Source organism: Physeter macrocephalus, chromosome 4 (genome assembly GCF_002837175.3).
Source record: "Physeter macrocephalus isolate SW-GA chromosome 4, ASM283717v5, whole genome shotgun sequence".
Taxonomy (NCBI): domain Eukaryota; kingdom Metazoa; phylum Chordata; class Mammalia; order Artiodactyla; family Physeteridae; genus Physeter; species Physeter macrocephalus.
In genome coordinates, this window is record NC_041217.1 from 17,844,386 (window position 1) to 17,870,626 (window position 26,241).

At 37.7% G+C, this 26,241-nt stretch overlaps 1 long non-coding RNA gene across 1 annotated transcript in view; it reads right to left on the minus strand.

Annotated features, from left to right (window-relative positions):
• Positions 1-2,324: 2,324 nt before the first annotated feature.
• Positions 2,325-26,241, minus strand: part of LOC114486100 (uncharacterized) — a 191,393-nt gene continuing 167,476 nt past the window's right edge. The window contains exon 3 of the long non-coding RNA XR_008617022.1: positions 2,325-2,356. This is a non-coding gene — a long non-coding RNA (uncharacterized lncRNA). The remainder of the gene's footprint in view (positions 2,357-26,241) is intronic.

Below are 26,241 nucleotides of genomic sequence, written 5' to 3' on the forward strand. Positions count from 1 at the left end.
AGAAAATGCTATAAAGTCAACTGAATGATAAACATCTGGCCAGAGCCTTTGCTGTTGAGTCCATTCAAAATGAACAAATATTGAATACCTACTATGGGCACAGCCAGAATCAAATAGATATCACTGGTTCCGTCACTGTGTGCAGTCTGGTGGGAGATGCTGGCATCAAAGCAGGCAATTAGAGTTCCACATGGTGAAGGCTAGAACAGGATATACGCGTGATGCCATGATAGCTCTTAGGAGGGGCACCTAATCTACATGCAACCAGGAAGAGCATTCCCCAGCTGCGTGTCAAATGCTATAAAAGATATCTTGATCCTGGTTTATTTTGTCCAGAATAATCTGTATCATCAGAGTAGCTTTTCTTTAAGCATTGCCATCACACTCTTATTTATTGAATTTTATCCTTAGAATACTCAGTGGTAATTGATACTCAATCTATCCTATGTCTAAATTAAGCTGGTGCTCACATAACAAAACCACCTCTGAACTCTAGGTTATGAGAGTTCCCTGCTGCTAAAAAGACACGTTTAGGCTAGTTTTTTTGCTCAATAACTAATCTTCAGTGTGTGAGAACCAAGACTGATCTGCTTTATATCTCCAGAGTAATTATTATAGCAAGTATCTGGTGCATCAAAATTTTTGAATTGGTGGGGTCTGAATTTATGAGGTGAACTAAACTTGATACAGAAAAGCAATTAAATTTTGTAAAGCATAGGTAAGAGAGAAAAGCTTAAACCACATCAGAATAATACCAAACTCTTACATGGCATATCTGGAGAAGTTTCAAGGTAGAGATCTCGTGGAGATACTGGCCATTGGAGATAATACGGTCAGATTAAAAAATTCTACCTACCCTACTCACATGACCCACTAGTACTGAGCACTCACTCTCTCCCAGCAACCAGGGCAATTATAGCTTATTGTATGTATTGGCTTAGATGTTTTTCTTTCTATTAGACTGAGAGTTTCTTGACAGTTTAGATCAACTGGTGGTGCAGTTGAATCCTAACACCTAACATAGTAGTAACATGACTGTGGTACATAAGGCAGGTTCGATCAACCTGTATTTGACAGTATTAATTATACTGTCAAATAATTAATTGATTGGCTGAACAATTAATTAAAAATGCTGAACATTAAGCAAATTGAATAGCTCCCTGAAGACAGCTATCTCTGTGCACTGTTTTGTTCACGTTTGATTCCAGAGCACTTAAAGACACTCAATACATTTTTGTTGAATGAGTGAGCAGAGTCACTCATGTCTAAGTACAGTAATGTAGATGTGTCTCTACAGACAAAAGTTTATCAACAGAGTGAGAATCCTGCAGATATTTAAAAGATGCTTAGAGTTCCAGGAAGAACCCATAGAGGCTACCTAATTCAAATTCTCATGTGTTGGTTGCAGAAGAAGCTTCCTTTACCTGGATATTCCCTTTGCTTGTCCACTCTGGTGATGAACTTCAGGAACAAGCAGTGGAAAGTATATCTTGCATGGGCAGAAGAATAAGAAATAGGGTTTTTCAGCCTCCAACCGAGAAACATAGTTTACTTATTTAGGATGGAATTTTATTTGCACATCAAGATCTATCCAGCCAGGATTAGAGCCATGTGAGAAAGAGAAAAAAAAAAACCCAGCCATCGCAGCACTGGCAAAAAAACACATTTTCACAGGTTAGCAATAAAGCAAAACATTTTTCATTCTTGCCTCAAATTTTTGGCACAGTCAGGGGACAATTTTCTCAAATAGACGGGAAAAGCAAAGAGGATGGCAATATGTAAGTGGAGTGATCATAAACACTGGAAAGGATGAATATTCTAGATGCTGGTCAAAGGCCTGATTTTTTGAGATGTCCTTAGCAGGGTTTCTTGCTTGCTTTCCATGTCTGTTTCTTTCTTTCCTTTTTACTGAAAGGCATATTTTCCTATCCATTAAGATTTATAGTTTTCTGCCAACTACTTCACTGGAACAAGTTTTCCCTTTTATTTAACAATGCACATATTAGACTGTAATGTACCCATAAAAACTTCTTCTCGGATAGTGCATTTCTTTAGGACTCAAGACAAATAGAAATGCAGTATATGTCATTTGAAAGCAAGTATGGCTCCCACTTATTAGGTGAGTGTGTTGGTGCCACCGTCGTTTCACCAGGAGGTCAAATTCAATAAATTAAACATCTCCAGGTTGGGACAAGCATATCATCTAATGGTTTTCCAGAAAAATAGGACTGTCATTGACTTCTCTGGCTCATTTGATCTTCTGTATGGCTTACCTGTTAGCTGGGCTCCAAGAAATCCATTTTCATTTTCCCATCATTGCCAGACCCATGGACTTGGTGGCATTCACCATAGCACTCTGAAAAAATGAAGGTTTAAAAAAGGGATTTAAAAAGAGAAAATTTCTTAATCATGCTTTCATAACTTTTGGTGAACAGTTGGTTTAAATTTCCAAATCACTCTTTTCAAAAGGATAGTATCAAAACACATGCAAAAAATAAAAGTCTAAATAAAGCACAATAAATTATTTCACTGCTAAGGTATTAGATTTCAAAGAGAGAAAAGAGTATACATAAGGATATTAGAGTGGACTCTATTGGATCTTTGGGAATTGCTGTCAGATATTGATGAAAACAGAAAGACTGTAGGAGATCAGATAAAAGAGAGAAATGATTACATTTGGAAGAACAATGTGGACTACGTGGCCAACAGAGATTTCAAATGTAAGCTAATAGCAACCCACGAAAGAACAAAGTTGGAGCCAGTCCCACATCTTTAACCACATTTACAATCATTCAGCATCTGTAAAAATTTTTACATAGCATTTTTCCTCATTTCAAAATTTTCAAAATACATATTTAATAGGTTTAGCATGTCAGTCAGTCATTTCATCCACGGGCAGTGAAAAGGATTTGTGTTTTTTAAAAATGATCTGGGTTTTGATGCCACTGCCCTTTCAGCTCTGCCCCAGCCAGCTGTAATCACGGCTGATTCACAGCCCAGAGATGCTGTAAACAATGTGTTCTGTACATTTCAGCATCCATGCAGTTGAGAAAACCCATCATCTTACACTTTCATCTTCTTTCTCCCAAGTTTCACACCCCAGCAACCTGGAACAGAGGGAGTGCATTTTCAAATTGCTTACTGTTCTCCTTACCTTACCAAAAATCATCAAAGAGAAAAAAAAGATAAAGATTTTCCCAAAACATGTTTTCCTATCTGATAGGAATATTAACCATTATATTCAAAATGATCAAAGATGACTCAAACTGAAAGAAAATTTGAGAAAATAATAATGGAAAAGCCAGCTAGGACAGTAAGTGGGAAATTGAGCTGGGTCGGCCAGTTCTGCAAAAGCAGGGTTGTCAAGTACACCTGGAATGAAAGCCCCGTTTGTGATGATCTCATTATACTAAGACAACCTGAAGTGGTCACAGCATGAGTGGCTGTCTGTTTCATTTCAACTATATAGATGTTACTTCATCACAAGATGCAAGCTTTCCAAAGTGCCCCCAGTTGCATTCCATCCTTTCTTTCTATCCCTAGTTGTCTGTGTTTACACCAAGTCAACAATTGAAAAGAAAAAAGATAGTATTAATAGATGTCAAAGGCATGCTAGAAGGGCATTCTGAACCAATTAATTAATAGCATAGATCCTACTCCTCCCATAGCTTAGTATCAATTACAACAGAGATTTGCTTCTGGATGGAGCATCAGTACTTCTATTATGGGGTAAGAGCACCTCAATTAATAGCTGATTGTCTTTGAATTGGAGAGCTTTTCTATCTTTGTGGGCAATAGAAAAGAAATACAAGAGAAATTTGTAGATGAAAACCTCTCAACGCTACCTAAATTGTACTATCATTTATAAACCCTAAACTGATTTGATATCAAAACTTTGCTGTTGCATAAACAGAGTTTTGGAAAGCTGTTCCACTCAGCTCATTTCATCTGCCATCTGTAACAACTCCATATTGACTCCATATTTATGTGACTCTATATTCCAGAAGTTTATAACAGAATACTGTGACTTGCCGTTGAATTACAAAAAGAATTATGCAAATATGGTATAACAAAGAGCATTTCCTTAGTGGAGATAGTTTAGGAAGGGGGTTTATTTTCCTGATTTGCTTTCTCAGATATAAAGTCTTCCCAATTTTACTGGAAGTAGAAAACATAGCTCAGGGTAGTACAGCATTATTAGAAAATTTACATCTGTTGGTACTTTTCAGTAATATCCCTGGGACAGATTTTTGAATTTGTTTCAATCTTGATCAGAGTTGACAAAATGAACAACAAAAAATATTTCTACACAATGGCAAATCCTTATTGATAATAATACTGTTTTAGTTTGAAAAAAAAAGAAAGATTTTTCAAGGATAGCTTTCCACTTCGTATTTTGAAAGAAAAAACAAAAGTACTAGCGAGAATTAGTGTCTTCCTCATAAGAAGTTACACTTTCATCTGAGATGAGTTAGGTGGCATGATGGTAGGGATATGGACAAAATAACCTTTTAGTTAAAATGTCTTGCAATTCTATAATGAATTGCTGTCATGGCTCTTTGGGTGTTTTTCTTCCCGGGGTCTCTTATCACCTTCTAATTTCTAGATAACAATCTAATATTGTGGTTAAGTAAAAGTGCTCTGGGGTGAGAGATCCTGGGCCTGAGATCTCAACCAATTCCTTACTAACTGTGAAATTAGCAAGTTACTCAACTTTCCTTAGCCTCAGTTTCCTTAACTATAAAATAGTGGCCATATTTCTTCCATCGTAAAATTGTTGTGAAATTGAGACAATGTGTAAAAAATGTTTCACTCACTGCCAAGTATATAGTAATTGTACTATATGTAATACTAAATTGGCCAAATTTTTATGAGAGTGATTATCTGCTGCTTAGCAATCTGGCTAAGGAAAACTATAAGCCTTGTAAAGTATGGAAGCTCTTTTCCCCCCAGGACAAGACCCTCAGCCTTCCAGCACGTGGTTACTGCTCATGACCTCTTCCTACACCCAGTCAATATGTTATTACTATTTTGTCAAGTAAGTTAAAACTTCTCCCCTCTTAAACCCACACATTCCTCAATGGTCTGAGTTCTCCGTACCTTAATGGGCAGAGGGCCTTTCTCCCAATGTTTCATGTTGTTTTCACTCTTCCCTAATGACCACTCCTCAAATCCAAGCTTATTATCCTGGAACTATTATTGTTGTAAATCAAATTCCAAAGAAAAACAATATCAGTAGATTTCTTTTCACTTCATGTATTATCGAACAATATGAAACATAGATCTAACAAAAACACATGTCCTCAATCTGTGAAGAAATGCCCCTAGGTTGACCTGCAGATTTGGTTTCATATCACTGACTCCTCTAAGAAAAAGAAACAAAATAAGAACAGAGTGCCCCTGCTGATTATCTTTGAAGAACCTCCCTCATGTGATGGAGATGTGTTCGGCTGTAAGAGGTTTTTCAAATGGGTGCTGTTTAGTTGGTTTTTTATTATTAAATTGTCTTTTATTCACTTTAAGGGTGTGACAGATAAAAATATTCAGCTTTCAAAAGCTAATAGGTATCAGTTATCTATTGCTATATAAAAAAACTACCCCAAAACATCCTGACTTACAGGAGTGACCATTTTATTTGCTTATTGTTCTATATGTCAGCCATTGGGGCTGGGCTCAACTGGGAGGTTCTTCTGCTTCTGTTACCTAGGGTCACTATGCAGCTGTAGTCATCCAGTGACAAAACTGGAGCGTTATGGGCTACGTTGGCCTCACTGACATTTCTGAAGATTAGTGGTAACCACTGGCTGGGACACATGTCTCCAGTAGGAGAGCTGGGCTGGTGGTTAGTTTCCAGAGTACAAGAGCACACGCTGCAAGACCTCCTGAGAATTAGGTTCACATACCATCCCTTCTACTGCATTCTGTTGGTCAAGGCAAGTCATGTGGCCAAGACCAGGGGCATGTATACACAGAAAGGAATCATAGCAGCTATGTTGCAAATATCCTACCATGCCACGTAAACATTTGTAAGAATAAATTAAGCCATGTTTAATTTCTACTCAGCTTCCTGATTCATTTAGCTGATTTTTTTCTTACTATACTCTGTGTGCCAGGTGCTACTGATACAGCTCTTGCTCTAAGTGATTTCACCTCTGCCAGAGAAGGAAGTTTAGTAGATTTCCTGGATGGTGAGTGGCCCAATGACCACGTGATGCAATTAGTTGTGTTCAGCTGAACTGCTGAACCTGGCCAGTCATTGCAGAGATGTGTGCCATTCATCACAAAATGGACTGGGCAAGAAAGATTACACGTGTTGTTTATAAACCCAATCTCATTACTTCATGACAACAAATGAATAGAATCAAGCAAATCACAAAATACTTTTTTTTTTTTTTTGCTAAGACTGAGTTAATTATATTGTCATCACACTTGAATGACAGAACAGGTTTTTGATCCCCATTTGAAGCAGATTAGGGTGGTAGTTAAGAACTTGGCTATACAAAAGAAAAAAAATATATATATATATAATGTCTCCATATTCTCACCATAAAATACAGGCTATACTAAAATCTATCTCATACAATTATATTGTGGAATAGAGAAAAGAAAATGCAAAGTGTATAAAAATCTTCATCTTCATTTATAACAGTATTATTTTATAACTAATGAAGAAAAACAACCCTCTTTTGGAACTGTTTGCAGAAAGATCCAGAATCTAAAGTTACTTACGTGTCCACAGTTTCTCTCCTTTACCCCCTACCTTTCAAGGATCTTGGAAAATCCAACAAAAATTAATAGAAGAAGGTAGTAGATGTAGTATACTGGTTTGAATTGGGAATCAACTTTCTTTTCTTGAAACATTTTTTTACTGGATGCAACATGAAGAAAAATGTGTGTGTGTGTGTGTGTGTGTGTGTGTGTGTGTGTATTTACTACTGATGGTAGAAAATGACTTCTGATTTTCTTTCTTTCTGATAGAAACTCTGCTTTCTTGTAATAGATGTTTTTTTAAATCCCTTACTCCGCAAGATGTATTGAGCATGGGATAATAGAAAGAAAGAATACTCACTTGACATACTCTAAATTCATTCCAGGGTCAAGAACTGCCAATTCAGAAACAAGGACTAAAATTCATGACATAAGAAGGAAGGTCATATGTCTGTGTTTTCAGTAAAGACATGCCAGAAGCCTGCTATTTAGGCCTAAATTTCCAATTTAAGAAATTAGTTTTCACCTATTCCAAAGTTGTGACGTTGTACCAATTAAAGAATAAAACATCTCTCTTCATCCTGGACACTACCAACCAATGCCAGAAAATTCTTGCAGCTGACAATGCCTGACTCTAGGTTGTGATTGTTGGACTTTGGTTGGTTATGTCATCACTTAAGCATTATTTAAATATGTTTCTCCTTTTAATTCAATTTCCTGTTTTGTTTTCTCAAAACCATAAATTGTCTCTTAAGAAATTTTACAAAATGCATATTGTTCTCCCGTGAGACCTGTGCTATTCTTCAGCTGGGCACTGCCTGCCAAATGACATTTTTTTTTAAAAGTTTTCCCTTTATTGGTTTTGCATAATGGTTGCAACAATTTTCAAGTAATGGAAAAAGAATGAAGAATGTATGTCCTTTCCAGCACACAGCCACAATGTTAATGTTAAAACAAAACAAAACAAAACCCCACCCTCAAAGTGGTCTTGGACACCCAGCCGCCCTCTTCCCAGCTCCCTTATTTGGATATAAGATGTTTCCTATCTTTTTTCTTCTTCTTGTTCAAAATAAACTATTTATGCTCAAAGAAAATCTGTCATGTAGGACATCTGTGGTAATGTTCTTGTGGTCTGGGTTGGACCCTAGCTCCACTACCAACAAGTGTAGAATCCATGGGGCACCTGTCTTAACTTCTCTGAGCCTATATTGTGTCATTTGTAAACGACGAATAATGGAGTTTACTTCACTGGATTGTTTTGAAGATTGAAGATAAGGCATGCGAGAATACCTCACACAGTATGAGTTGAAGCTAAATGTGAATCTGTTGTCTGTTTTAGGGATGAAATAACCATCTTCTGCCCTCAAGGCACATTGGGCAGATGGGGTGGGAGAAGGACACAGGAGAGGGGCAGTGATGAAAGGCAAGCATGCTGCGGAGACACACTGAAAGCGAGGGACCAGACCCCACCCTGCTGGATGGCAGAAAATGATAATGGATCTGCATAAAATGGAGTCTTAACTCAGTTTTGTATCTACGACAGCACATAATAGGCACTAATGATTGTCTGCTGAATTTTTTATTGTCCACACATGTATTACCATGCACAGTAACTTACAATAGAAGTCCATAAGCTACAGCTTGTGAGCCAAATCTGGCTCACTGCCTATTTTTGTAAATAAAGTTTTATTGGGATAGAGCCACACCTATTTATTTAAGTATTGTTTATGCTGCTTTTGTGCTACAATGGAGAGTTAAGCCTTTGCTGCAGAGACCTTTTATGGTCCGCAAAGCCAAAAATAGTTACCATCTGGCCCTGGTCCTGTACAGAAATTTTACCAAACTCTGGCCTATGGAATTGAGTTACCTATTCACTCCTGCCTGAATAGAGGTCTCCTGAGGAACCCCTAATTCATGTGCCATGTGCACCTATGGAACTGAGTTACCTATTCACTCTTGCCTGAATAGAGGTCTCCTGAGGAACCCCTAATTCATGTGCCATGTGCTTCTTTGAAGATTATGTTTTAATGTAAAGGGTTCATTTTCCCATGGGAATTATTGGCTGCCTGCTTTTTAAAAGGAGAACCTAAGTTATTTTAAAAAAAAGAAAAGAAAAGAAAAGAATGCCTATGATGTGCAGAGCCACGTCACTAGCCACAGCAGGCATCTTGAAAAGATGAAGGAAGGGTACCATAATGCAGAGGATGAACCAAGGGCCCCGGTGTGGGCCGCTCCATGCTGTCAGTATAATGGCAATGCTATGGTCACCACAGGAAGATAAATGAATACCACTAACTTCATTTTCATTCCCAGCCTTCCCCTGGGTCTGTGTGTCTACCTGGACTCATGGGAAATGTCACCACATGGAGACACTGGACAACCATGTGACAAAAGACACAGGTTCATGGAAACCTGACTTGTAGATCAGAGACCCAGTTCCATTATTCATTCTATGCCAGGGCTGACACTTCTGCCTTGGCAGAATATTGTGTACATGTGCCCCTCATTCTCCATGGTCATGTTCTGGGTGCTAGAATACAATGTGCAACTGTGGTTGGCTGACCTAAGGAAGGAGTAGCTAAAGCAATCAATAATTGACTTGGGGTTGTATCCTCTCTAAATGGCAGTTACTCACACTGTACTTACTGTACAAAAGAGGCCAAGTTGGCATGGCTTTTTGACTATCTCTGCAAAATCCATTTGGATCCATTTATTTTACTACCATCAACCTGGGGGGCAAAGGAAAAATCAGCTCTAGGAGTGTAGAAACCACTGTACTTAAAACTATATACTTTGGTTATTCATTTTAAGTAGAAGGCCACACAGACACAGAAAAGCAGCAGGCTCATGAAATGAGATTTAAGGTCCATTCTGGCTAAGGGCTCCTCCCTGATTGTCAATCCTAGAGGCGGTACTCCTCAATCTTGAAGACTTTCCAAAACTTCCATGCCCAGGAGAGTTTCTCATGTTGAAAGACTGCAGGATGGGACCCCATAACAAACCCCAGAAAGTTCAGGCTGAAATTACATTCAGGCCAAGTCTGTATGGTGCACTGCTCTGTAATTGTTGGGTCTCTTCCAGAAGGCTCTCAACACATGGGACTCCGATGAAGTTCAGCATGTGGAAAGGGCTGAAGCCTGAAGCCTGTGTGTTTGTAATGGAAACACAGCAGTGACCCCGTGATCCAGGTCTGTATCTGTGCCGCCATAAATTGTGTTTCTCTAAACAGAGCCGCAGAAGTGCCCGTGATGGGTGGGGCCGGGGAAGATCAGTTAAAGGCTCCCTCAGGTAGGGAGGTAGCAGGGCCTCCTAATAAGAAAACCGTGAATTTACGTAGGACTTTATAGTTTGCAAAAGTACTTTCACATTTAAGATTCTCAGAACAAGGCTCTGAAGTGGGTAAGGCAATCATTCTTTTCCTTCTTTTATACATGAAGCACCTGAAACAGAGAAGTCAAGGTCTTTCTCAAGGTTCATAGTCAGCCAAAATCAGAGCTAATGCCCTTTGATACCTAGTTTAATATTTTTTTCTAATGAACTATTCTCTGATCTTTGTTTCTGTGTGACTGTCTAAAGCTAGCATAGATATTCAAACACAATACCTGTCCATAAAGTGAATCTGATGCAAACCCTCTCAAAGACTTGACCAAACTGAGACAAGAGTGAAGTACAGGAAACATTTGTCAGTCTTAAGGATTATAGTAATAAATGCCTTGAGAACATAAAGCTTCTTTTATGAAACATAATCTAGTATAACTAAAAGTTTGGAATGGTCCCTTCAATCTTGAATAGGGATGATTTCATCTTTATTGATGAGTAGGGAACAAAACTAATCAGGCACCACTAACCAGTAATTCTGCCACCAGCCAGGGTTCAAAGAACTGTGAGTTACCTAAGAGGACCCACAGGCAGCCATAAAGACATCAGTGAGCAGAATAAGGTTAAGGCCAAAAGTGAGGGCCATGGGAAAGTCCACTTGGTCGGAGGAACAGACATGGCTCTCATCTTGGCACACACACCCAACTGAGTCCTACCATGACAAAGCAAGTAAGCCCTTTAGCTTGCTCCCCATGACGAGTTTATCAAAAATGCAGTGCATTCCACTGCCTGATCCTCCCCAAGGTGCTCAGGTGGCCTGGGACCCACAGTTCTCCTTTGTATCTGGCCCACCTGACTGTACGTTCTCTCTGCCCCATCAACAAATCCAAAGATGTGGAAGAGGAAATTGGAGGGATGCAGAGTATCTTGTTTCCATAAATACTTATTGAGTGTTTCATATGGTCCCGAAAAACAAAGTCTAGCCAAATCACAAGTCAAAGAGATATGGTAGCAATCAGGTATCAAGGAAATTCATGCTAAATTAAGGCAACTGAGGAGCCAGACCCTGCTCCAGGCTAGCTGGGTATTTTCTACCAGTCTTAGGTGCATTCTCTCCACAGGTACTTGTGTAACCACAGTGCTCCATGTATCTCCCTTAGAGAGCGAGAATAGGAACATTTTTATTGTCTTTTTGCACTTTTTAACATGAATGGAGTTGTAATGGACATAGCACTAATTTAAAATAAATGTAGACTTTTTCAGTCTCCCAATATAAAAGCATATCAAAAATTGTTTTGATACAGGTGCAATAAAACAAAAATTATACTATGTTAACCAGAAACTTCTTTTTAAAAAAATTATGTATTTGAGGAAGAGGAGGACCCAAGTGGCATAGCTTGTTTTTTAATGATGATTTCATTCGTTCAGAGTATCAGCCTTCTTTGCAAGAATAAAACGCCCCAAACGTTTGATCAGAGCCATGGTTCATCCAGCTCAAGAAATGAGCACGGTGCCTTCATGATGAATCTGGTGGTTGCCCACCATGTTGCCACTTTTCAACTTCATGTTCTCCACATAAGTAGGAGGCATCAAGATCCCTGCCAATCTGTACAATTGTTTAGGGTGTGCCCTGCGAAAGACAGCCTGGACTAGAGGCTGAGATCTCACTCCTGCACTCAAGGAATTCACCTGGCATCCATCTCTAAGAGGGGTAATTCTTTAAAAAATTAGATCAAAGGTGCTAGGTGAGCTAGCTGGGGGCTTGGCCATCAGGAAACTCAAGTGTGAATAAAACAAAACCAGGAAAGCTTATAAAACACGACAAGAAACTTATTGCCAAAAATCTTCCTTTGAGAATAGGGTAATAAGTGACATTGTAAGAGAATCAGAGTGAAAGAGGCTTTATTTAATGGTTTAATATGCAGAGTTTATGAGCATTACCATTTCATCAAAGGTGGCGTTAAATTACCATCACCTGCTGTGCAGGAACAGTAGATTTACTTTGTGATAGCAACACAAATTATTACTAAATCTGTATCTGTAGACTTCCTCCTTCTCAACGTTTTCCTCTCTTTTTCTCTCAGGACTTCCATCTCTCTGCTTAACATCACCCATCTCTTCTTACACGCTGTCCACTTTATCTCTTAAAGCTCTTAGCCTATTTACCATAGCTGTTTAAAATCCCCCGTCTGATCATTCCAGCGTCCCTGCCATGCCTGGTCCTTATACTTGTTCCGCCTCCTCGAATCGTGTCTTCTGCCTTTAGATATGCTTTGTAATTTTTTCGTTGATAGCCACACATAAGGTACAGGGTAAAAGGAACTATTCTAAACAGGCCTTAATAACATGATGGTGAGGTGGGAGGGGAAGCGATCTATAGGTCTATGATTAGGTCTCGGTCTTTTAGTGAGACTGTGCCCCTGGACTGTGACCTTCACAAGAGTTGCTCGGGTTTTCTCCTCCCCCTTAGTTGGGGCAGGATGGCTAGAGATGGGTGGAGTTGGGTTATTTCCCTTCCCCCAGGTCAGTTAGGCTCTGATAATAATACCCCAGCAGGGTAGGCTCTGGTTAACTGGTTTCCCCTCACGGCAGACCTTGTTAAGAAGAACCAAGTGCTCTGGTGTATTTCAAAACGGTTCTTCTTCCCCCTCCCCCTGCAGGAAGCACTAGGAGATTTTCCCCTGGTATTTACTGTGGGAATCTGGTGGAGCTCTTGGAGGTGAATCTCACAATGCTGTGGGGACCATCCTATGAGGGGACCCCCCTGGAGTTTTTAACTCTTAGAGTTGTCCATGCTGAGCCTCCAGCAATCCATCAATTGCCATTCAGGTTTTTGATTCCTGCAGTGGTTTCTGCTTGTGAGTCTCCACTGTGGAGAGCCTAGACTCCCTGTATTGACTTGTCTGTCTCTCCAACCTTGGGAGAGACAGTTGGTCGTGTGCCCTGTGTCCACCCTGTCTTACAGATCCAAGAAGAGTTGCTGCTTTTTCACTCTCTTCAGCTTTTTACTTGTTAGGATGGAGTGGCAACTTCCAAGCATCTTATGTGCAGAACCAGAAACTGGAACTCTTCCTCTACTTTCTAAAAGGAAAGGATTCTGGATTTCTATGTCACCTTTCATGCTCTTTGTCACACTGAAATCTGGATAACAGGCAAGTTCTCCAGTCAGTCAGTGAGAGGCAGAGTGGAAATTTTATTCTCTAGCACCTACTCTCAGAGGAGCAGGGATAGGACAATTGTGAAACAGTGAGTAGAAGGGATTATTTGAATGAGAACAACTGTGGTAGATATTTTTTACCTATGACTCTGCGTGGGGAATTTTGGGGAAAGGGGAAAATATCCAGAGAGTATTTCTAGGAAGCTTTCCTCATGCCATTCAGAGTAAAACCCTTGCCTCACACCCTATAAGAAAAACTGTAGGAAAAAGTCGACATTATTTCTCAAGGCTTCTGTGAAGTGACTCCATGCAAGGAGGAAGTCAAGTGGGGACACAGTGATACTTATTAGAGTTATTCCTCTTTTGAATTTAGGGCCAACAGAAAGACATTCCAGTATGGAGTCCTTATCATCATGACATTTGCAGATTAGCAAGCTTGGAAATATAAAAATTCAACTGTACAAATTACATTATTTGAGGCAAGATATTAATTAAAGCTCTTGAAACAATATTTTGTTGAATTCAGTGAGTTGGGTTAATTTTAAAATTAAGCCATTAAAAGAAAATAAGATAAGAACTGACACTAGTAGAGAAGGGCTTTCTAAGCATAAAGCAAAAACCAGAAAGGAAAACGATATATTGATACTTGAGAAAAAAGTTAAAATTCTCTCTATATCAAAAACACTATAAATAATATACTAGGGATGCAATATTTATAAAATATATGGTGGACAAAGAGTTACTATCCTTAATTTATTAAAAAAGAATAGTTCTTTTACATCAACAGGAAAAAGAGGAGTTCTTAATTGAAAAAATATGCAAAAGGACACAAAGAGGCAAATTACAAAAGAAAAATAAACAAATGAGTTTATGTTCAGTTTCACCAGCATCACACAATGAGTTCCATTTTTGACTATCCAATTGGCAAAGGTTAAAAACCAAAATGAATTCCCTGTGGTGGTAAGATTATGGGAAAGCACGTGCTCTTATATGCTGCCAGTTCAATGGTACTTCTGTAGCAGATACAGAAGTGAGTAAGAAAGACAGACTCAGCCCCTATGGAACTCTAGGTCTGTGGGGAAAACATTACAAACAGAGATAGGCATTAAATAGTCAAAGCACTTGAAGACTTTACGAGTAGCTGCAGAGTAGGACACATACATTACCCCACTGCTCACCTAACCCTGTGGCGTGGGCATGGGCTAGCAAGGCTGGCATCCAATCATTTGGGGGTGCCTGTGATGTATAAGGTATAGCTTGGTGTAAAGATGCAATGTTACATGGTAGAGCATCTCTCTATGACATCCCCAGAGGCGGGGAGGGGGCAAGGTCAGGGAATGGCTAGTCAACATTAAAAATGAGCAAAGAAACAAACAAGCATAAAACTATTTCCTCTTCTTAGAAGAAAAGGAAACTGTTAATATTTATAATTTAATATAAAGGTTGACCTGACACAGTGAATGCTTTAATTCTGGCATCCCAAGCCAATTCTTATCTTTAAAAATGGCTTTCCTGCCACCCACTGTTATTAGCAATTCTCTCATCTTGTGTACAAGGGTATTTTCCTCCCTGTGAGGGGCTCCAAGCACTTCCAGAAATGCTTGAATAGCAATTAAATGGCTTCCAGGCCTTGGGGGTCTTTATTTCTAACTTAGTTCAATAGCACATCCTGGGATGTTTATTGTAATCTGGAAAATAACTCTGTCAAAGGCAAAGGGTTAGAAGATCCCTGTCCTGTGTTCCATTTGCTTCAGAAATGGTATCATGAGGAGTTGTCAGCTCTGGTAACTGTCAAACTTGATTTCTGCCATCTGCAAAACTGAGGTGGGAAGATTTTTCCAATCATTCTTTCTGATCAGTAATGAAGCTCTGTAACAACATACAATTATTATAGCTCTTCTATTTCCTCTTCCTATCTGAATACAAAGTACAAAAGTGTGCAGAAATTAAAGTAGAATCTCTAGGGAGTTCAACGGTACTTCTGTGTAGCAGATACAGAAGTGAGTAAGAAAGACAGACTCAGCCCCTATGGAACTCTAGGTCTGTGGGGAAAACATTACAAACAGAGATAGGCATTAAATAGTCAAAGCACTTGAAGACTTTACGAGTAGCTGCAGAGTAGGACACATACATTACCCCACTGCTCACCTAACCCTGTGGCGTGGGCATGGGCTAGCAAGGCTGGCATCCAATCATTTGGGGGTGCCTGTGATGTATAAGGTATAGCTTGGTGTAAAGATGCAATGTTACATGGTAGAGCATCTCTCTATGACATCCCCAGAGGCGGGGAGGGGGCAAGGTCAGGGAATGGCTAGTCAACATTAAAAATGAGCAAAGAAACAAACAAGCATAAAACTATTTCCTCTTCTTAGAAGAAAAGGAAACTGTTAATATTTATAATTTAATATAAAGGTTGACCTGACACAGTGAATGCTTTAATTCTGGCATCCCAAGCCAATTCTTATCTTTAAAAATGGCTTTCCTGCCACCCACTGTTATTAGCAATTCTCTCATCTTGTGTACAAGGGTATTTTCCTCCCTGTGAGGGGCTCCAAGCACTTCCAGAAATGCTTGAATAGCAATTAAATGGCTTCCAGGCCTTGGGGGTCTTTATTTCTAACTTAGTTCAATAGCACATCCTGGGATGTTTATTGTAATCTGGAAAATAACTCTGTCAAAGGCAAAGGGTTAGAAGATCCCTGTCCTGTGTTCCATTTGCTTCAGAAATGGTATCATGAGGAGTTGTCAGCTCTGGTAACTGTCAAACTTGATTTCTGCCATCTGCAAAACTGAGGTGGGAAGATTTTTCCAATCATTCTTTCTGATCAGTAATGAAGCTCTGTAACAACATACAATTATTATAGCTCTTCTATTTCCTCTTCCTATCTGAATACAAAGTACAAAAGTGTGCAGAAATTAAAGTAGAATCTCTAGGGTTCCTTCCTTCAAGGTACTTAGCACGGGCTGGGTAAAATTGCATGTATTCAACAACGATGGGTGTATTAGCAGATATAGTCTATCAGAGGGAAAACAAAAGTGGTAATATGTGTAAATATCTTTAAACTGCCTACATATTGACCCAGTAACCCTAATTCTGGAATTTAACCTAAGAAAACAATTAAAGAGATGCTCAGAGTTTCATATGCAAACATGATCTTCTCTGTATTATTTATGATAGTAAAATTTAAACAAAAATACAACAGCCTGAAAATTATTTAATAAAAGATTACTATGAAATACCATTTTTGTTTTCTAAGACTTTCTGATACAGAAAAATGTTCTGAGGATATTTTAAATCAAAATTAGTTTGTAAAACAGTACGTTTACTAAATCCAAATATCATTAAAATGTAAATAAAAATGAAAATGACCAAGCTTCTATGCATGCGCAGTTTAATAAAGTCTGCCTGCCGATGCTTTCTGATACAGAAAAATGTTCTGAGGATATTTTAAATCAAAATTAGTTTGTAAAACAGTACGTTTACTAAATCCAAATATCATTAAAATGTAAATAAAAATGAAAATGACCGGGCTTCCCTGGTGGCGCAGTGGTTGCGAGTCTGCCTGCCGATGCAGGAGACATGGGTTCGTGCCCTGGTCCGGGAAGATCCCACATGCCGCTGAGCGGCTGGGCCCGTGAGCCATGGCCGCTGGGCCTGCGCGTCCGGAGCCTGTGCTCCGCCACGGGGGGACCCAGTAACCCTAATTCTGGAATTTAACCTAAGAAAACAATTAAAGAGATGCTCAGAGTTTCATATGCAAACATGATCTTCTCTGTATTATTTATGATAGTAAAATTTAAACAAAAATACAACAGCCTGAAAATTATTTAATAAAAGATTACTATGAAATACCATTTTTGTTTTCTAAGACTTTCTGATACAGAAAAATGTTCTGAGGATATTTTAAATCAAAATTAGTTTGTAAAACAGTACGTTTACTAAATCCAAATATCATTAAAATGTAAATAAAAATGAAAATGACCAAAACTATATGCATTAAAATGTTAATAACAATTTTCCCTGAGTGGTAAAAATATGGATGTTTTGGCTTATATTTTGAAATTTTCTGTACTTTATAAATCTTTAACAGGAATAATTGGGGAAAATAGATAATCATTTCAAGCATTACTTTTTTGGATTTATATATGCCATTTTATTTCTCAAAATGATGAAATATATAAATGGTTAGGATTTTCCTTTTTATGACCATGAGTTATCAGGAAATAACTGTAAAACTTCAGTCTTACAAAAAAAATGCCTTTGGTTTTTAGAAAATTGCAACCTGACTCTAGTAGTTTCTGTTATTTTCGTTTAGGGAAGATAAAAGAGTAGAATTACATCCCAGACTATATGAAAAGATCCACATTTTAGTGTTTAAGTAAGTTACTCCCAGGTGTGGTTTTGTGATGCCCCATCCTGTTATTTCCAATGAATATTTCCGATAGTATTTCATATTTCTCAAAGAATTATCAAAATCTGTGGATCATCTTTCGCCTCACCCACTCTTTAATCTTTTGTATGTAATCTGATGAGAGTCCTCCTTGATGCCTCTTTTTAAAATGGAATGGTTATTTTGGACAATTTTTTAGAGCATTTAAACTATCTTTTAAAATTTAAATTATTTTTAGTTGCAAAAGCAGTTCCTGATCAGTGTGGGAAAGTTAGAAAATACAGGTAAACCAAAAGAGGAAAAAAATCATAACCTGTAGTCCAGAGAAGATCACACTAAAACCCATGGTATGTGTTTTCTCAGGGCTTGTCACACGCATATATTTTCACATACATATAACACAAACACATCTTTTTTATAAAAATAGGATTAAGTTATATATCATTTTTGTTGTTCAGTTTTTTCACCTAACAATATATGGTAAACATTTTTCCAAGTCAATAAACATGTATCTGTGATATTATTTTGAAGTGTAAAACACAGTCAATTGTATAATGTTTCTCATTCAATTAATCCTGAAATGATAAAAGTTTAAATTGTTTCTAATAGTTGCCATCATAAAGAGCATCACAGTGGACACCTCTGTAGTTAAATTAAAATGAATCATCTGGACTAAGCTACATTATAAAATTAATAAATGTTGGAGTTACAGTCCTGATGCTACAAAGTTACCAAAGAATATTAACATTTCTTTCCTTTATATGCGACGTACATTTTAAATCAATATTTTTTAAATTTGAGAAATGTGTGAATCTCTTTTAAAGGAAAATATTTCCGAAGAACCCAATTTGAATTTAAATTTTTTTATCAAGTGCTTCGTTAATACATACAAACATAAAATAGGTATAAATTCCTAAAGTGATAGTAATCTAATCAAACAAACATATAGGTAAAACTTCAGGACTAATACAATTTGAATGAATGGCAATTTAACATGTCAAATGGTGCTGCTTTTGTTGAAATTAAATACCATGGCACAGGTTACCTTTTATTAAGCGTACGTGGAAAACTGTGGGTACCCTGGGATGGCTCTCTTCTCCCCCACTTTCTCAACTTAAAATACGAAAAATCGTCCATTCCTTTAGATTACGTTAACGTCACTTAGCCCTCGTTTGCTAGTGACCATCATTTGAGTGCTGGCTGCCACTCATTCCCCACCTCCCTTAGCTCTACAATAAAATAGCCCAGCTTGGCTTGAGCACCATAAAAATCCTAGACATACATACTAATATAGACACTAAATTCACAAGGGGTCAGACAATGTAGTAGACACTGAATTCAAAAGGTCAGATAATCCAGGATATGGTATTTTTTAGGACAGCACTCAAACGAAAATGTAAAATTTTACGTTTTTTATAGAAAATTCCTCAAATCCCAAGAATACTCCAGTGACAAAAGCAAATAAATTGGGTTTCATTAATTCAAAGCAGGTTTCCTTCACCTTCTTGTGTGGAGGAGGAACATTTGATTTTTGCCAAGGAGAAGGACAGATCTAGACCACCAGGGATGCTTAAGGGATTGAAGAGTACTTGCAATCCTGAATATGAGAGGCATAACATACATTTAGGCACATTTAAGGGCTTGACAGCATTCTGGAGGCAGGGTTTCCAGGTGGTTACCTGAACAACAGGATTTGGAGACAACCAGAATGAGGATATAATCTGGATTCTGGGTCTTCTGATTTTGTACTTTGGGGTACAGCCCTCCTAGCCTAGTTCTCTTCATGTGAAACTACAAATATACTAACACCTTTCACGTTTGTTGTGACAATCAAATGAAGTTTTACATGTAAGGAAACTGTCGTGTAGTTTAAAGTCCAAACTCTCTGCTATGTATGTGCCATGAGTCACTGTCTCTCTGATATCAACTCCTCCCATTGTTTTTGTAATTTATGCTGGAACTTATTCAACTCTTTGAACATTCCAAGCTCCTTTCTGCCTCAAGAACTTTACATGGGCTGCTCCCTTCTACCAGAATTAACAGAATGTACTCATTGTCTCTCCAGCCTCTGCTCAGACATCACTCTTGCCTCAAATAGTCCCCTTCTCTCACCAAATGAGTCCTTCCTGTCTTAACTTTGCTTTATTTTTTTTTTTGCCATAGAAGTTATTACTCCCTGAAATTATATTATGTGTTTATTTGCTTATTTGTCTGTCTCTGTTGGCTGCATGTAAGTGTCCTGACAGTAGAAACTTCATTTTGTTCCTACCATATTTCCAGCCACAACTGTTTTCTGTAAGAGAACACTCAACATTTATTACTACCCATGAATAAAGCCTGACATCTTTTGGAAGATTGGGATCTACTGTTTTGGTATCTAGATCCAGAAAATATAAATCTTCTATATGGACAATTACAAGATAAATTAATGTCAACTACTAAACTTCTCTCACATGCTTACCTCTGTGATAAGAGCCTTGAAGAATGGACAAAACATAGATCAAGTAGCTCAAGCACAGAACATTTGAGATATTATAAGACCAATATAACTTACTACCATATACAAGACCCAAGAATTCTTCATGTAAATTATACTAATAAAAGGAATATACATAACAAGTGGAAAGAAGAAAATTATAAAACAATAAAACACAACCATAGCAACGGTTTGATATCTTACCTCTGTTTTTGTAGGTACTTATGTCTGTAAGGATAAGATAGCTTTAGAAAGTGATGCCAAAATTTCAGTGGCTTAACTCAGTAACAGTTTAATGATGGACTCTGTTCCATACAGTCATTCAAGGACAAAGTTTCCTTACATCTTGAGGCTCTGTCCTCTTCTATAACCTTGGATTCTTCTCTATTCAGACAATGAGTGAGGACCAAAAAAAAAAAAAAAAAAAAAAACCAAAGACTGCATGTTTTACAGGGACCAGACTTAGAACTGTTGTATATTATTTCTGCTCTAATGCTATTGCTGGAACCCAGGCATGTGGCCAAAGCAAATGCTAGGGAGCCTGGAACTAGTCTAGCTGTGTGACTGTAAAGAGAATGGCATAGATCTGGTGAGCAATACAATCTCTGCCACAGCATTAAAAAAAAAAATAGTTGTCATGCTATCTGGTAATATTAATATTAACTGAAGCTTTAACTCTGAGATACATTCTGCCTAAGAGAGGTTCCTGTCACAGTAGGGATGAATGTGTCTAATCACCAATTTATTTTCATAAGGTAAAGAACACGCAATGAAATTGCTTCAGTTTAATCTTCACCCAGGTCCAACAATGAAAGGCATTACCATGCTGTAAATTTCTTTACAGATTCATTTTTGTGGTCAGTTCACTTATCTGTGATGCTGAGGTACAAACTGTTATCATAATTCCTGCAGTGACAGTTTATCATGGCCTGTGATAGTCTTGTAGGTAGATCTATCAGTCCTTTTATAGTATTACTCCTCCTAACTTGAGCATTCATTTTTCACTCATAGCATAGTTAAGATGGACTGTATCTCTAGGAAATTTTTCAAAATGTTCATGAGCAATTTATTTTCTGAACCCTTGTATATCTGACGATATTTTTCTATTGCTTTCACATATGAAGACTAATTGACTGTAAATAAAATGCTTATATCACCAAATTTCCCCCTCAAAAATTGTCAATATGGCAGAGAAGTGAAAAGCCAGACTGATTTTTTTTGTTTCTTCATGTTGTCTCATATTTTTACCCAAATAACAGTCACATTCTTAAAAAAGAATGTGAAGTTTTGCCAAGAATGTGTTGAGGCCTTTGAATTTCGTAAATAAATATTTTTGAGCTCCACAAAATTTTCTTTAATTATGCTATTTCTTCTGTTCCAATTATTTTGATTTCTTGTTCTGGAAAACCCATAAACCTCATGTTAGATGCCTGTTCTCTGTCTTTTATGTCTTCTATATTCTCTTTTCATTACTTTCATCTCTTTTTTCCTTTTCTTTTGTATTCTTGGAAAGCTTCTCAGGTTGATTGGATCCCTGTTTTTATGGAACTATGGAAAATAAAGACATGAAGGGAGCACTGAAAGCATAAAGTGATGTGAATTATGATAGAACTCTACACAGTATGTGTAGAACCAGAAATGTAAGAGTATTTAATTCTTCCGGAAGTGTAAGTCTGGGAAGACTTCAGAGAGGAGGCACATGTGGCAGAGATCTGGAAGGATGAGTAAATTTTCATCAGGTGGGCAAAGCAGCAAGGGTCATCTTAGGCAGAAGAAATAACATATTTAAGGGCATCTTGTGTCACTGCATAAGGTAATGTTTTCAGGGGCCACAGAGAGGTTCATTGGGATAAACACATACACTCTGTGGAGAGGGCAGTGGAGAAGGAGGGCAATGGGGAAGGAAACTGTGATGTGGAGTGAGGTCAGACCGTGGGTTGGGAATGCGATGAGGTTGGAGCAAGGCAGTGGGTGAGAGCAATCAAGGGGAGGAGGAAGACTCTAGCATTCTAGTGTAGAAGATCGGCTAGATCTTTTCTGTATTAATTAAGAGAAATAAAGATAGAGGATCATATGTTCTGGAAGATAGCCGGCTCAGTTTTAAAATATTAGGTCTGTAAGACATGTCCGAAAGCACCTAGAGCTATGAGCATTGAAGTAAGAGAGATGAGGCCAGGGGTGGGATTTTGAAGGGGTATGCGGTAGTTACATCTCTGTTTGAGATTACCCAGAGTCAGCACTTAAAGTGAGAGAGGAACCAGTGTTGGACCACTCAGGAACACCTCTGCTTAATTCACAGATGTCAAATAAACAGAATTTCACGAAGGAGAAAGCAGTCAATGGTGCAAGTGCCTCAGAGTGATCGAGTAAGAGGAAGAATAAAAAATGTCATTTTCCCAACTTGACAGTCAGAGGCAACTGAGATCAGGATGAGAGCAGCTAGAGCATCGACAATTTCTGAGGTCTGCAGAAGGTAGAATGCTCTGGACAGAGCAGTGAAGGGGAGACGAGGAAGAGGAGGCAATGAAGCTCTTCCTTTGCCATAACAAAGCCCATGACATCTTTCCTGATGTATCATGTCACACTCCAAACCTTTACCATTTTTCTTCCAGCAGAGTGTTTGCATAACACTTTCACTTTTTGTTGATGAACGATGGTGCTGCCCACAAGAGAATGAAGCTGCCAGTTTCCCCAGATTCATCTAGACATACAAACTCCTTCCTGGAGACCATGTTGTACACAGAACTATAATTAGAGTAGAGAAGCACAGTGGTGTTTTTCAAATGGAGTGCCTAGAGTTTTAGAAAAACACCAGCGGAGACTATTTGCAAACCACTTTTTTCAAGAAGAGACTAACACCGTAGCACGTCTCCCAGTCCCCCTAGGATCACGGTCCCCACAGACAATTCTGTAGCTCTCATTCTGTCCCATTTTTTCACTTTTCACTCCCATCTGTTTGTCCTTCTTCAGTCCTCTGTCCTGACTCTAGTAGGTTTGTTCCAGCACTCAACAAAGAGCTCAGGGTTCCTTAAGAGATGCTGGTACACCAGAGATGCAGAGGTACCAATCTGAATCAAGCTACACAATTTTTTTTCCCAACCTCTTCTCCCCATTAGCTCTCCATCCTCCAATAGAGCCCATAGAGATTTCTCACACCTTGTTGTTTTCAAGAACTTACCCTATTAATTTTAGTTGTCAAGCACCACAGTCTCAAGTATAAAAATGGCCTCCTCTTTCCCTTGTGCTGCTTCTTCCCCTACCCCCCGAGGAATTACAACCCACGGCTCAGGTAAATTGCTCTGTATGAAAGAAATATGTCTCCACTGATGCTATCTTTTTACTTATTTTATATCTTTTAAGTCTTAGTACAATGTAACATTGCTCATTGAGAAAGTTGGAAAATACCATAAAAGCATAATGAGGAAAAAAATTCTACAGCAATTCTACAAAGCAGAAAAATATAAATTAGTGTAGAGTTTTCAATTTTGGCTTTTAATCTTCAAATGTTACACAAAGAGAAAATTACACATATACACAGGTGAATTCTACCAAACATTTAGAGAAAAGTTAACATCTATCCTTCTCACACTATTCCAAAACATTTCCGAGGAAGGAACACTTCCAAACTCATTCCATGAGGCCAGCATCATCCTGATACCAACAGCAGAAAAAGATATCACGAAAAGAAGAAAATTATAGGCCAATATCACTCATGAACATAGATGCAAAAATCCTTAACAAAATACTAGCAAACTGAATCCAACTATACATTAAAAGGATCATACACCATGATCAAGTGGGCTTTATCCCAGGGATGCAAGGATATTTCAATATCCACAAATCAATCAATGTGATATACCACATTAACAAATCGAAGAATAAAAACCGTATGATCATCTCAATAGATGCTGAGAAAGCTTTTGATAAAATTCAGAATCCACTTTTAGTTAGCTTTTTAAAATTAAAAAGAATATGCATGGATAAAGTACCAACTCCATAAAAAGTTACATGTTGAAAGTCATCCTTTTTCTCCTGTTCCAAATCCCCGGTCCTTTTTCCCAGAGGCATCCACTTTTGCAGTTCATTCTTTACCCTTCCAAAATATATTCATTTTTAAGTAAGCTTAGTATCATACTGTCATACAAAATTTTCCAGCCTTTTCACTTAGCTTTTTAACTTCTCTTAAATATTTTCAGAGAAAATGACTTATTATTGCATATTATTTATTTATTCATCCAACAAATATTTATTATCTATTATGAACAGGCACTTTCTTTGCACTTGTGATACGGGAGTGAACAAGACAGAAGAAAATTCCTACCTCTAACAGAAATCTCTAATTGTATATTTTAGGTTGTTTCCAACTTTCCACAATGTAACTGTGGATCTTTGTGTGTTTATCATTATTTCCTTCTATACTTCTAGAAATGCTTTTATTGCATAAAGAGTATAAGCATATTTAAGGTTTTTGACAATAATGACAAAATACCTCCCTAAAGGCTTATAAAATTTATATCACACACCATAAATGTACAATCACGACTATTTCAATACTCCCTGACAAACAGGATCTCTCTTTCTGTTAAGACAAAATTCACTTTAAACCAAGCTAGGAAAATAAAAGTACACAGGTTATTTCAGATATGTAACCAAAGCCACAAACAAACAAACAAAAACCTCTTAGTTTTCGTCCTAGGTACATTTCTATTCAACGTGAGAAATTTAAACCTACTCTTAATCACAAATGATCTTAAGCATTATTTCTAAAGAGTATCCCTATAAACTTCAGATAATCCTGCTATACAAAGACTTCATTAAAAAATAATACAAATAAAGTAATAATAAGAAGGGAACAAAATATCTTGGCCAAGATTAAGTCATTCTCATATTTTGGGAAAACTGGAACCCTGGCTGCGTCCTACCAGCAGTGATTCATTAATACTAATTGGTGCTTTTTTCCAGGCAAGGGAGAAAACTGTTTCAGATCCTAATCATTCCTCATTACAGTAACAGCAGGCTGTATTTAATCTGCTGCTCAACTTTTCAGTTACAGAATCAGTTGACCTACAATTAAAAGACATTTAGGTCTTAGAGGGAAAGAAAAACAGTTCTTAATGACAAACAGAGAGCAGTGATTTAAAACCATCCCTGCCTTGCCTGGGTCTGCCCACCTCTACAATCCTGCTGTCCACTTGACTCAATTCTGTTCTTGGAAATGGAAAAACTACTCCTCCACTCTAAAATTAAAGTCTAAGAATGAGCATGTGGCATTCAGAATGACACAGATATCCAAATATGTTATACTGGAATTATACTTTTTATATTTAATATGATTTTTTCTTAAATATAAAAATAATACATATTCACATTAGAATTTTTGAAAAATATAAAAGATGTAGAAAGAAATTAAAAATCTTGCCCCAGGAGATAACCACTATTAGCAGTCCTGTGTGTTTCCTTTCACTCTTTTCTCTATTTACATTTATTTTTAGTAAACATACATATAGAGTTTTGTTAATGGTTAGACAATCGAGCAGAGAAAGGGCTAAGAGTTGTTAAGCATGCAGGCTCTACTAGAAGATTGTAGGATAGAACCCTGATTCTGTCTCTCTCTATATGTGCACCTTGGGGCAAGTTACTTAACCTCCCTGAACCTCAGTTTCCTCATCTGCAAAATGGTGATAAAACATAGCACAGACCTCATGTGGTAATTTTGGAGATTAAATGAGATAAATAAGTATCTGGCATGCAATAAGGATTCAATAAATGTCAGCTATAGTAAATCTTTTTAACACGATTTTTTTTTCATTTAAACTTGTGTCATTATCATTGTCTCTGTAGCTAAAAAGTGTCAAAAACCTCACTATATTTTTTAAAATTTTTATTGGAGTATAGTTGATTTACAATGCTATGTTAGTTTCAAGTGTGCAGCAAAGTGAATCAGTAATACATATACATATATCCACTCTTTTTTAGATTCTTTTCCCATAGAGGCCATTACAGAATATTGAGTAGAGTTCCCTGTGCTATACAGTAGGTCCTTATTAGTTATCTATTTTATATATAGTAGTGTGTATATGTCGATCCTAATCTCCCTATTTATCCCTCCCCCCACTTACCCCCTGGTAACCATAAGTTTGTTTTCTACATCTGTGACTCTATTTCTGTTTTGTAAATGAGTTCATTTGTAC